The following is a 14,206-nucleotide window of genomic DNA, read 5'->3' on the forward strand; positions in this document are numbered from 1 at the left end:
TTGAATGAGAATCAAGCCTTCACTTCATGGAGTGCAAAAACATTCAAACTTCATTCTTTAAATAAATATTAAACAGTGCCCTTTGAAATCACATTATAAAAAGTCAATTTTTTTCAATAATGCTGTCATTATTCAAAGCAATTTTGGAACTCATTCCTATTTTTAAAATTACCACCAGAGTTCCCATATTGCAAGTTTATGTCTTAAAGACCAATCAAGCATGTTTAAATTACATTATTGTGCCTATTAAAATTTTTCCTTTAAATGTCATTCTGGAAAAAAGTGATTATTTCAAAAAACGATCTTTGACATAAACTTTAATCTGCAGGCAATTGGTCAGAACAATGCAGGTTGCTACAGAAACCTTAAATGCGGATTTCATGTCCTGCAAAAATTTAAGAGAAGAGGGAGAAATCGACTTATGATGATATTCATGACTTGCCAGCTTTGTAACAAAACAAAAATCTTTATTTTATAATTAAAGACACTAAGAAAGTTTATATACCTGTTTCAAAATCTTAAAACTAGTAAGCATTTTTAATTCTGGGTTAACACAAATTTTAAACTTAAAAAAAAGATAAGAGCAAGTGGAGTTACATCTGAGTTCTCTTTAAAAAAAAAAAAAAGATAACTTGTAAAGTACAGTGAGGGGAAAGAATCATGGAGTTTCTTTTTTGTTTGTTTGTTTTATTTGTTTCTCTCACTTAATGTAGAATTGAAAGATGCTCCTGGAAACAGTGGTGGGAAAGAAAGATGTAGACTTCAGTAGCAAGTAACACCTTCATTGTCTTCTAAGGGAAAGCAAAACAAGGATTGTGATTTCAAACAAGTACTTAGTGAAAGAACTATTAAATTGCATATGGTCATTTTTTTCTATAAGAAAATGCCCCTTAACAATTCTAAATTTCATCGTTTTAATGAACATTTTTCTTTCGATTGTTTTAAAAATAGTATATGAAAGGGAAAATTCTTCTCTCTCTCAGTTCACAATTAAGTGACTCTAATTTTTCAGACAAAATCAGAACATATAACCTCAGATTTGTTGGGATATAGTTATAAATATTGAAATCAGGATTATTTAGGGGAATATCACAAGTTTACTTAATGGCTTCCTACATAAATAACTTCATTTTGCTGGTTCCTCTGCCTAAATGCTGTTTTAATCTGTTAGCTTCTACTTATTTTTTATGCTTAGTTCTATAAGGCCTTATTCAGGATTCCTAGTAATATTGACGCTATCTGAACCATGTTATAATTATTTATAAACCTCTATCACATATATCCATGAGTGCCTCAAGAATAGGACTCACCTATTATGAAGCTTTCCATTCTAAATGCCAAGTATAGCACCTGATGAAACTTACTAAGTTATCATTAAATATTTTTAGAGTAGATACATGGTATATCAGAATGAATAGATGAGAGAAGAAATTGAATGAACAAAATTCTGTCTTACTTGGGAGAGGTAACTGTTTAAAATATGCTAATTCACAAAGTCAATCATATGTTTTCTTTATTAACTCTAGCTTTTACTTATTGTCCCTATCACTTGTATTGGTTATTTTGTTCATGTTCCTAGGAAAATGGTAAGAAGAATAGCAAAGAATGAATATGAAACAGCTTGAAACTTAAGACTGATAAAAGAGACTAGCCCTGTAGTAATCTCCGTCATATTGAAATCCTCCCCAAGCCAGTTCCTAGAGCCACTTAAATACCTCTCTTAGATTAAGAGGGACTTTGCCTCTGAGCTGGGGAGTCTAGGGCTCAGAGTCTGGTACTCAAATGGCAAACATGAGAGTATATTTGAACTCTTAACAAGTTGAAGCCATTCCTTGACACTTAGCAGATTTTTCCCATGTAACAAAGCATTGACATCTGCAAAGCTGTGGAGCATTGCTACTGAAAATTTACTGGAGAAGCAAACATTTTCTTGTTTTTCTAAATGTGAAAAAATAAACATTTCTGAAGTGTGTGTGTGTGTGTGTGTGTGTGTGTGTGTTTTGGTACATAGATGAGAGGTTTCTATGTTGCCCAGGCTGGGCTCGAACGCCTAGCCTCACCTCCTTATGCACCAGGACAACAGGCCTGAGCCACTGCGGCTCCTGAAGTTTTTCATCTGAGATTTCAGAAAAGTGTAGCAGGTGAAATTCTTGTCTTAGTAGTGTTTTTGAGGAGAAGGAAAGGCAGTTGTTTATATTTCTTTTTGTTTGTTTGTTTGTTTGAGACAGAGTCTCGCACTGTCGCCAAGGCTGGAGTGCAGTGGTGCGATCTCGGCTCATTGCAAGCTCCGCCTCCCGGGTTCACGCCATTCTCCTGCCTCAGCTTCCCGAATAGCTGGGACTACAGGCACCTGCCACCACGCCACGCTAATTTTTTAATATTTTTAGTAGAGACGGGGTCTCACCGTTTAGCCAGGATGGTCTCGATTTCCTGACCTTGTGATCCGCCCGCCTTGGCCTCCCAAAGTGCTGGGATTACAGGCGTCAGCCACTGCGCCCGGCCGGCAGTTGTTTATATTTCTAAGAAGACTGAGACATCTGCTTTCTTCTATGTGAACTGCTAGCTTCTTTGTGAATATTTATAGGAATGACAAAATCACAAAGAAGGTTAATGAATATACACATTTTCTTATTTGAGTAAAGGAAAACTGTAAATCCCCCTACTAGGTTTTTCAGCCAGGGGATTATCAAAGCTTTATGTTTAGGCAAAAATGATTATTAAGTCAATTCATAGGGAGTCAAAACATTGGTGCATGCTATTTATATCCATTTGAATTAAGCAGATATTTTCTAATTTTGCCATGCGGAAGAGCTGATAATAATACACTATATTCACCTACAGTTACTGCTAGAAGTCTGGTTTTCCTTCTAAACTATAAACTTCTTGAATACACAGGTCAGATCTGGACTGTTTTTTAGCTCTATTGCTGCTTTCTCACTGTATACACAGTCACCGCCAGGTGCTGATATAACTAAAGGGTCAGCTTTTTCTTTTTAATTACAGGCTATTTCCTGCTAATATTTTGGAGGAAAGAGGGGAGAGGTTTTCTGACACTCTCTTGTGAGTTATCCACTTAATCACTACTTCTGGGAAATGCTTGGTTTCAGATCTGGGAGAAGAAATATAGAAGATAAATCTGGAACATTGTGTGACACAAAATAAGAAAACTGTGAAAGGAAAACGAGCCATTGTCAAAATGACACATGAGCCAGCTTGAGTGGACTTTCACTATCCAAAGGTGAGACAATTAAAGAATCAATAATAACTATGATTGATTAAAACACATTTAAGATATAAAAAGCCATGCATTCTTAATATTTTAAAGAGAGAGAAACAATAAAAACTCTTGGGATATTGGATAACATTAGAGCTTGTCTGGGCACCAAGTCAATATTCTGATAATTGTCACTGAAGGGAAAGAATTAGGCATTTACCTTGCCATTCTGAAGTAAATTGTATTTCAGGGTGTCCCAAAAGTCCTGTAGTTATGGAAAAGAGTATTGTATAGAAATAGTTCAGTTAATAAATGTAGAATTATGGAGGAATTAGAAAAACACTTCGCAATCTCTAATGAAATAACTGACTAAGGTAATCATCATCAATATCGAGGTTGATGGGTAATTTATTGTCTAAATTAATTACTAATTTATTAGATTAGTAGTAATTTATTAGATTTGTTAATAATCAGTTATTCATTATTAAATTTATTAGAGTAAAATAATTACTCTAATAAAATAAAAAGATACTTTGTGAGAAAAAAAGGGTGCACTATTGATAATTATGCCAGGAAACGGGCATAAACTGGTGTGATTCCAGGCAAATACATGTCAGGTCAGCCTGTACTGGGGAACCTGACAATAAAGAGAACAGGCTGTCACTGGCTGAACTCACTGATTAATTTTAGCAGAATAAAGATAAGACAATAAAACCTTATATGCCTCCTGATGTGAGGTAATATGAAGAATTCAGCATTGTCTATGATGCATTGTATACATATATAATATCTCAAATATGTGTATATATAAATGTGTATTCATGTATAATATTCAAGACTTTAAATCTTATCCCCAGTATACAGAAAATACAGGGGATGGAGAAACAAGTCAAATGGTACCATGGGGAAGTACATTTGCTAATTACTACTTACATGACTAATAAATGCTTACATTGAACCATATTCTACAGGATCACAGATTTAGGCACGTTTTCTGTAACCTGGAGAACTTTTCTTAGTGGGCTCAGAAGAATATTGAAAGTGGTGGAGTTTGATGATGTGTCACTTTCTTTCATGGTAGTGGCTTTTGAATTAACACTAATGTTTAAGACCTAGTATCACAAAGAAAACTTATAATTATGTTGTAGAGATAAAGTCAGTCTTACCATATGAAGTCAAATAATTATTCAACAGATGATCTACTTTTAAAAACAACAAAATAATGCTTCAATAATGAATGTAATGTTCAAGACAGAGATAGGAACAGTAAGTTCTGTAAGAATTAGAAGTAAATAAATTCCATTTAATCCCAGTGGACCAGGAAAGCCTTATAGAAGAGATAAGTTTTGAGCTTGGCTTTTTAAAAAATGCAGAATTTATAGAGAGAGAAAGAAGAAAGAATTCCAGACGGTCAGAAGAATATGTGCAAAAGCATTTAACAGCCAATGATATTTGACAGTTTACAAACAAGCTCTACTGGAGTAGAGTTAATGGGAAATAAGACTGGAAAGATAGGTTGCTAATGCCTTCCTGGGTCCCTTGCATAGTTCCCCCAAGCATTCAGACCCTGTCCATCATGGAGGCATATTAAACCACATAGCTCACTAGCTCACTAGTAGCTCACTAGAGAAATAATGAGTCAACCCTGTTACTGCGCATTATAGAATGTTGTGCCTATGGTTTTCTTGTTCTCCCCTACTTTAAGCCAGTCCTTTAGCTAGCTCTTGCCTGAGTGTTTGCCTCTTGGTGTTTCAGAAACAGACAAATCTTTCATGAGATCCCAAACAAGCCCATTCCTAATATATCTAAGATGTAAAATAATAAAGATTACAGATTTGAATACACTTATTTTATTTATGCAAACCCAGACTTCAGACTTAATTTTAATGGTGCTTTGCTATTCTAAAACAAAGATACTGATTTTTATTATTGATCGTTCTTTTAAAGTCCATTTCTAATATTCCTCATTGTTTTGTTTCTTTTTTTTACCCTGTCTAGTGAAAGTAAGTTTTCTTGTTTGTTTTGTTTAATTGATTCAGGAGCTTACTTCATTGACCATTTTTTATGAGATAGGCTGATTTCAGAATATGTGCTCTGATTGTTTTAGCTAATTGCTCTTAGCAATCTACTGCCATGCAAAACTGGCACGTTAACGTTTTCATTAAATGCACTGCTAATTCCAAATAATCAAAGCAATATTCGTCATCCTTGGCCACGTGCTGCCAACCTTGCCCACCACATGCATGTGAGCAAATGAACATAGGTTACATTAAAAGCTAATAGAGTCTTTGGTTGCTTAACATTAGTGGCTCATTTATTTGCAGGGAACAAATATCTTCTAACACTAGGTCAATTAAAGTTTATTCTGCAAATACCAGTGATTTGGAAACTAAGCATTAACAGGGCTGAGGCAGTCCCAGGGACTGGATACTCAGTGTCTCTGTTACCCTCTTTTAGCATCTCTACTTTTCTCTGTGAATCTGCTCTAGGCCTTTCTATATAAATCAGGTTTTTTTCACTTTAGAAAATTCTGATCCTTCAAAATTTTGACTTTGCATTACTATGGCCATTCCAGTCTGAATTCTTTCTCATGGGATGCCTCCATGCAAACGTTGCCTTCTCTTTCATATCAATAGTCCTAATCTAAGAATTCCCAAAGAAGAAATTGATTGCCTCATTATATCTTACCACACCAGGCTATGGATTTTAAATGTGAGATCATACAGTAATTTGTTGACTTGCCAGTTGACTGTACTTGGGTCAATCGTACAACGTTCGTCTGATAGTGTGTGATTAAAGAACCAGAAGATTTTGCTACAAAATATGGTCACTATTCATTTATCAGTGCCATGGGCAGAGATATTTGTTTTTGAAGGGAAAGTAGACAGTGAAATCCCAAAATATTTCAAGTATTAATGTGCCACAATCCCTGAGAAATGGTCCCAAGAAAAGAGTGAAAGGCTAAGCATCCTTTAAAGGAATTTCCTCCTGAGGAACTCCTCTCTGGCATTCCCATCAAGTGTTCATCTTGTTTTAACTTGGATGCTTCCAAAGATTGAAAACTTATTTCAAGAGGCTACTAGCCTGCTGAAAAGCACTAGCCCTGAAGGGAATATCATCTTCAATTGTGTTCAATATTTATTTGTTTTTTTTAATATGTTTCTTGGCCACATAAATGTCTTCTTTTTAGAAGTGTCTGTTATTTCCTTTGCCCACTTTTAGTTTGTTTTACATCACTGATCGTTACAGAAATGCAAATCAAAACCACAATGAGATACCATCTCACGCCAGTCAGAATGGTGATTATTAAAAAGTCAGGAAACAATAGATGCTGGTGAGGCTGTGGAGAAATAGGAACAGTTTTACACTGTTGGTGGGAGTGTAAATTAGTTTAACCACTGTGGAAAACAGTGTGGTGATTCTTCAAGGATTTAGAACCAGAAATAACATTTGACCCAGCAGTCCTATTACTGGGTGTGTACCCCAAGGAATATAAATCATTCTACCATAAAGACACTTGTCCATGTATGTTTATTGCAACACTATTTACAATAACAAAGACATGGATCCAACACAAATGCCCATCAAGGATAGACTAGATAATGAAAATGTGGCACATATACACCATGGAATACTATGCAGCCATAAAAAGGAATGAGATATGTCCTTTACAGGGACATGGATAAAGCTGGAAGCCATCATCCTCAGCAAGCTAACACAGGAACAGAAAGCCAAACTGCATGTTCTCACTCATAAGTGGGAGTTGAACAATGAGAACACATGGACACGGGGAGGGGAACAACACACACTGGGGTCAGTCTGGGGGTTGGGAGCAAGGGATGGGAGAGCATTAGGACAAATACCTAATGCATCCAGGGCTAAAAACCTAGATGACATGTTGATAGGTGCAGCAAACCACCATGGCACATGTATACTGATGTAACAAACCTATACGGTCTGCACTTGTGTCCTGGAAATTAAAGTAAAATTTAAAAAAAGTATTTATGTTGTATTGTGAGGGAGAATAGTTTATGAGTGTTCTCAATTGCCTGGGCATTCATTAAGATATAAATAACAGAAATAGATTTTGAGAGCTAAAGCACAACGTGAATGTATTAATGGAGTATGTCTATCTCAAAAAATTCAGAGCACAGCCAAGCAACTAAGACTTTGGGAAAAACAAAAATCAGAACTTCTCCGGGAATATAATGAGTGCTACTTTTTAAAACTTCCCTCTAAATACTATAAGTAATGTGACTCAGTTACACATAACTCCTACCCCTGTGTTTCTGAATTTAAAATTCTGGATTCCTAAGACAGAATAATTGACATATATATATATATATATATATATATATATATATATATATATGTCAGCTGTTCACCTTTCAATAGCCTGCTACAGGATCAATTAGCAGAAACATGGTTTCTGGAGTTTCTCCTGGCAGATGCATGGGCAATTTTGAGAGAAATAAACAGTAAAGCCAGAAATTAAAGTCCAAACCCTTTCACGGAGAACTCAAATGTGTCCATGTTCTTGTCTCACTCAACCTCTATTTTCAGCCTCATGTTTTACTACTTATTTTCCCTCTCCAGATCTTTATTTAGACCGCACTGTATTACTTGACAGTGACTGATTATACCATTTACCATCAAACTTCTTGTCCCTGCTCATACTGTTCCCTCTGCATGGTAAACGTATCTAGAACTGTCCCAACAGCACCCCATTTTAAAATTTTAATTTCTATCAATTAGTTTAAAGGCATAATCTTCCCAGAGACAACCACTTGCAATTATTTGGCTGCTTGTTTTGATATTTACATCCATATTGCTAAATAAAATATTTATACTGCATTTTACGGTTTTTTTTTTGGTTGTTGTTGTTTTTTGCAGCTTCACATCTAATTGTTGAACTCCCACTATGGTAGCTTCCTCCAACTACACAGGCTTTCCTCCCTTCTCCATGCTTCCAAGATAGTTTATATCTTTATAAGTTTTAGCTTGATAACTACTCAATGTGTACATCATTATATCCATGTAAATACTATTCACAGGTAAACCAGATAATATACATTTACTTTTTGTATAATCTTTTATTTTTTCTTGGAGTTAATCATTGATTCATTTTTGATTGCTTTATTTTCTAATTACTTGGTACTAACATATCCACAAATTCTCTATCATGGGTATAAATCATCCTGATATGTTTAAACATGCTGAGTAATCTAACCATTTCATCTTCTTTTTTTTTTTCTTTGAAACAAACCTTCTGGAGCCTTTCTTTCTCCTAATAAAAGATGGATTGGCTGTTTCCTAGAACTGTGGAAACCTAATTAACCTTGGACATCTATTTATAGTCTTCTTGGGGATTCCCTCTCCCTCTTTTCCTGTATTCTGATATTTTCCTCTCTTGGTTCACTCCAGGTGCTACGTGAAAAAGCATGGGTGGCGAAATCTGGAGAACTTTTATGACTGAAATGTGTTTATTCTATCCTCCCTCTTGATTATTTGGGCTACATGTACAATCTTATGTTGAAAATCATTTTTCCTCAGAAGTTTGAAAGCATTGCTCCATATTAATTTAGCTTCCATCTTTCATTGCTCCATATTAATTTAGCTTCCATCTTTACCATTATAAATTTGATGCTGTTCAAATTCTAGACACTTTGCATATATATTCTGTCTCTCTCCCCAAATCACTTTCTCCATCTTGTTCCTTCTCTCTTATTCTCTCCCTCCCTTTCTCATCCTCTCTCATCTTTATTTCTGTCTGTTTCAGATTTTAGAATCTTCTCTTTGTCTACAGTGTTCTCAAATTTCTTGACCATATATGTTGCTGTTTGTGCGTTTTCTCATTCGTTTTGCTAGACAGTTGATGAGCACTTTCAACTTGGAAACTCTTTCCCTTTGGTTCTAGCAATTTCTTTTTATTTATTATTTGGTAATTTACTCCCTTTAGATATCTCTGTTGTGTCTGTTTTCAATTCCTACTTTCAGTTTTAGAATCTGTGGGATTCATCTTACGTTTTTTCTTTGTTTTTTTTTTCTCTCCTTTTTCCTATCTTGTTGTCTTTTTCTTGTTGTTTTACTTTCTTGAGAATTTGTTCATGAAACTCCCTCAAAGGAAAAGTTTGTGATGAATATGTGTGAATGTCTGTGTGTTAGTCTGGATTTGTAATACATAAATTATGAATATTTTGCAGAGTGCCCCTATTAATTCTCTAAATAAAGGTTTGTTAATTGGTGATTCTTTATCCTGTATTTTTCAGAGCAGCCAAATACTTAAGGATTTTATGTTACAATCAAAACCAAGATACAAATGTCCTAAAAGAATGCTAAAGCTGTCAAAGTTTCTGTTTGTATTGCATATTAACATCATTTGGCTACTATGTAATTAATTTAGAAAAATTAAAATGGTCCTTTGCATCATTTTCTTTATAAACCCATTCTATGAAGACCTATCTTGTTATGCAAATAAGGAGGTAAAACTAGTTTTTGATGTGCTTTTCTTTTAAATGCCCTCTCCAACTCTGACCACCCTGGCTATGATACAGCACAATTATACTTGCTACTCCTCTCCACATGAAGACCCTTCTCTCTACAAGTAATTGAAGGTCGATGATTATCACCACCAGGTAATATGTCTGTAGTTTTCCAGAAGCCCTCTTTTCCAATGCCTTAACCCAAAGGATAGTGATTAAAGTGGCACTAGCAGTCATCTACCCCTCTAGGGGTAGACTTGAAGAAGAAAACATTTAGAGCCTCCCAGGTCACATCATGTAGATAGGGCTGCCTCACTCATATACTGTATGGAAAGCTGGAATACGGAAAAAATGAATGAAGTTACCTTCTCCCAAAGCCTGCCTCTTCATGAATATTCTGTTTTTGTAAATGGTATGGTCTAAAATAATTCCTAACTCTTCCTTCTCACTCATTCTGTTGGTCACCAAGTCCTTTCATTATACCTTAAATGTCTCTGGAAATCCTGATATCTTCTCATGTTCATTGCCATTCCTGAGTTCATATCCTAATAATTCATTTCCAAATTACTGCAGTAACTTCCCATTGTTTCTCTATCTCCAGACTTGTCCCCATTTGGTTCATTCTCTATTCTACAATCAATGTTTTTGCTACAAAATACACAACTGACACCTTCAGCTTAAATTCTTTTTAGAGGCTGCTATGACTTTGAGGAAAACTCAAACTCTAAACCATGCCATTGAGGCTGTGACATAAGCTGGCCTCCTGGGACCTTTCTCACTACTGCTCATGCTAATTTATGTTCCAGCCAGTACTGATCACATAATTTGTGGGGCCTAGTGCAAAATGAAAATACAGACACCATGTTCAAATATTATTAAGAATTTTAAGAAGACGACAAGAAAGCATTTAACTAAGTGTGGGGTTCTTCTAAGCACAGGACTTATGTGACGGCACAGGTTTCACAACCATGAAGCAAGTCATGACCTGCACAACCAATATGCCATCCTATTTTATTTCATTTCATTTTTTTAGCTTCTTTTGCTCAGACCGTTTCCTCTGCCTGCTGCCCTTTTCCATTATTACCAGGCTAAATCCTATTACTCCTTACAAACTCAGTTCAGATATCTTAAACTCTTAAAATACTTTTCCTGATCTCAACCCTCCTCTTACTTCCTGCTCTGATTAAATATCCCTCTTCTGTGTTCCTAGGATACCCTGTATGTACCTTTGTGTTAGATTCTTATCATTAAATTTTTTATATCTTTCTCCTTCAATCTGTGCACTCTGACTTTCCCTTTGACATCCCAGAATCTAGAACAGTTCTTGGCACACAGTATGTGCATAAAAGTTTGTTTAGTATAAAATTAAAAATAAATGTTTTTTAGAATGAAAGCTCAGAATTTTAATTCAGTGTTTCCTTTCATAACAGCACACATAATTATTCTTTTTGCACATATTTAGGAGTGCATATTTTGCTGGCATATGTCAGGTGAAGTGTTAAAACACAGACTTCACTGTATGTTATGAAGATCAGAAGGAATAATTTGACCTTTAAAATTGATATGAGTCTATACTATAGCTATTAAATACACAATTTTAACTCAGTCATTTGATACGTGTATTAGCCTTGTGAATAATTACTTTTTCAGAAGCTTTGCATATTTTAAAAATACTCTAGGGATTTTTAAAAAGAATATGTTTCTTAGTTTCTTACTAATGTTCTGAGTGACATTTAATGTCTAAAATTTATCTAAGAGCCAGAGAAATTGATCTATCAGGGTTTACCCTTTCCTAGAAGGCTTTAGCTGTTTTTTGCTCTTACTGAAGATGTTATATTTGTATAGACTTTTACAGCAAAATACAGTCTCCTGTGGAGTCACTCGGACAAATATAAAACCCCCTTTAACTCAATTAGGTAAACTGTGCAACAATTTTATTCCTGTTTTAAAGAAGTGGAACTCTAACTGCCTAACATGGTGGATACCCCAAATTTACTCATTCATAGTATTTTTTAAGAATAACCTAATAAAAAATAAAACCATCTCATTTAATAATTTCAATAAAAAGGATAACCTAATAATCCAATTAATTACTCAAAGTATTTGAAGCTAAAGTCTTTTCACAATGTATTTTTAGATATTTGAAAATATATTGTACTTAAAATTTTCACTTAACCTCATATCAAAACTATGTCCTTGTTATTAAAAACCTTATTATCATAAGTATTAAAAATTATGTTTTTATATGAAGATGGCATTATTAACTTATTATTTCCCTTTGTGTAAGTTTTCTGGTGTTGCTAAGTTTTTCTGAAATGAATAGCATTATAATAAATATATAGTAAATACATATAATTGGGTCAAATTGCATTATCAAATTGCTTTCTACAAACATTGTACCAAACTACATTTTAAATATCTGTGCATTGACCATTTCTTTTTTTTTTTTTTTTGGGGTAGACACTATTGTTTATTGACAAATTTCTTTTTATTATTATTATTATTATACTTTAAGTTTTAGGGTACATGTGCACAATGTGCGGGTTAGTTACATATGTATACATGTGCCATGCTGGTGTGCCGCACCCATTAACTCGTCATTTAGCATTAGGTATATCTCCTAATGCTATCCCTCCCCCCTCCCACCACCCCACAACAGTCCCCAGAGTGTGATGTTCCCCTTCCTGTGTCCATGTGTTCTCATTGTTCAATTCCCACCTATGAGTGAGAACATGCGGTGTTTGGTTTTTTGTCCTTGCAATAATTTACTGAGAATGATGATTTCCAGTTTCATCCATGTCCCTACAAAGGACATGAACTCATCATTTTTTATGGCTGCATAGTATTCCATGGTGTACATGTGCCACATTTTCTTAATCCAGTCTATCATTGTTGGACATTTGGACTGGTTCCAAGTCTTTGCTATTGTGAATAGTGCCGCAATAAACATACGTGTGCATGTGTCTTTACAGCAGCATGATTTATAGTCCTTTGGGTATATACCCAGTAATGGGATGGCTGGGTCAAATGGTATTTCTAGCTCTAGATCCCTGAGGAATCGCCACACTGACTTCCACGATGGTTGAACTAGTTTACAGTCCCACCAACAGTGTAAAAGTGTTCCTATTTCTCCACATCCTCTCCAGCACCTGTTGTTTCCTGACTTTTTAATGATTGCCATTCTAACTGGTGTGAGATGGTATCTCATTGTGGTTTTGATTTGCATTTCTCTGATGGCCAGTGATGGTGATCATACCATTTCTAACATGTATTTTCTTTTTCTCTCAATATTTTACAAAATATTTACTAATTCAGTGAAAATATTGTTTAAACATGTATTTGATTATTTATGAGATTTGAGACTTTTTTTTACAAATTTTTATTATTTGTTTACATTTGTTTGAATACAAAAGGAAGTAGTAAAACTTTACATTAGTATCACTGTATTAATTATTTCCCTGAGCCATTTTCCCACTCCCTTTGAATAATGGAATTCTAAATAGTTCTTGCCTTATAGCACATTCCAGACTCCTCTTTTTCTTTCTTCCTCCTCTCTCTGTCTCTTATATGCTTATATTCTCAGGCTTTCTTCTCTTCTGCCTATACAACTCTCCCCATTTGATTTCATCTGCTCTAAGTGCTAAAGAAACCATTTATAGTTTTATCTTCAACTGACGTGTCCTTTTCCTTTCTTTGAGCTTTAAACACAGATTACCAACTGTTTACCGAATGCCTGTAGTTGGCTCTCTGACAGCTACTTCAAAATTAACAAATCTAAAATTTAATAAGTCATTTCCCCCATCAAACTTGAGCAGCCCCACGCTTGCCCCTTTCTGATGTTTCAGTCATTGGATTATCATATAACCATCATCCAATAACTCAGAGGCATATATTATCAGCCTTTAAACCTTCAACTATCAGATTTCATCAATTATAATTTTGAAATATTTCTCAAATTGTGTTCAAACCCACTGATATCATCCTTGTCCAAAACACGTTGTCTGGACTATTTAAATAATCTCTTAGCTGCAACCCTCCATTTCCAATCAATTTGCACATAACAGTGAGAATTATATTCTTAAATGCATATTCTATCATGGCACTCTCATTTTTAAGATCTTTAAGACTTCAGCTTCCAGCCAATATGGAGTAACCAAGACTAGATTTGTCTCCCACTTAAAACAACTAAGCGTGTTGACAAAAATATACGAAATAATAGCTTTCTTAAGGTAGATGTCAAGCAATGAGAGGCAGTGACACCTGAGAGACAGGAAATAAATTGCCCAGTCACAGCATGGAGAATTTCTAGGCATACAGTAAGATATAGGAGAGGAGATAGCTGCACAGAAAAAGAATTGCTAAAATCTGCCAAAAATCCTTTTCAATAATTCAGGCAAGAACTGATCAACATGTGTATGTGACAAAACTCTAAAAGCTTCCTTCCAAAGCTGAAGGAAGAATCCCTGAAGAAGTTAAGATTAGAGAAAACAGCAGTGGGAATATTTTATTT

General features: G+C 34.9%; 1 long non-coding RNA gene across 2 annotated transcripts in view; it reads left to right on the plus strand.

The window, feature by feature from the left end:
* Positions 1 to 3,107: 3,107 nt before the first annotated feature.
* LOC134731207 (uncharacterized) overlaps positions 3,108 to 14,206 on the plus strand; it is a 233,845-nt gene continuing 222,746 nt past the window's right edge. For both annotated transcript variants that reach the window (XR_010113385.1, XR_010113384.1), the window contains exon 1: positions 3,108 to 3,238. This is a non-coding gene — a long non-coding RNA (uncharacterized LOC134731207). The remainder of the gene's footprint in view (positions 3,239 to 14,206) is intronic.

The sequence above is a fragment of the Pan paniscus genome, chromosome 9 (assembly GCF_029289425.2).
Source record: "Pan paniscus chromosome 9, NHGRI_mPanPan1-v2.0_pri, whole genome shotgun sequence".
NCBI lineage: Eukaryota > Metazoa > Chordata > Mammalia > Primates > Hominidae > Pan > Pan paniscus.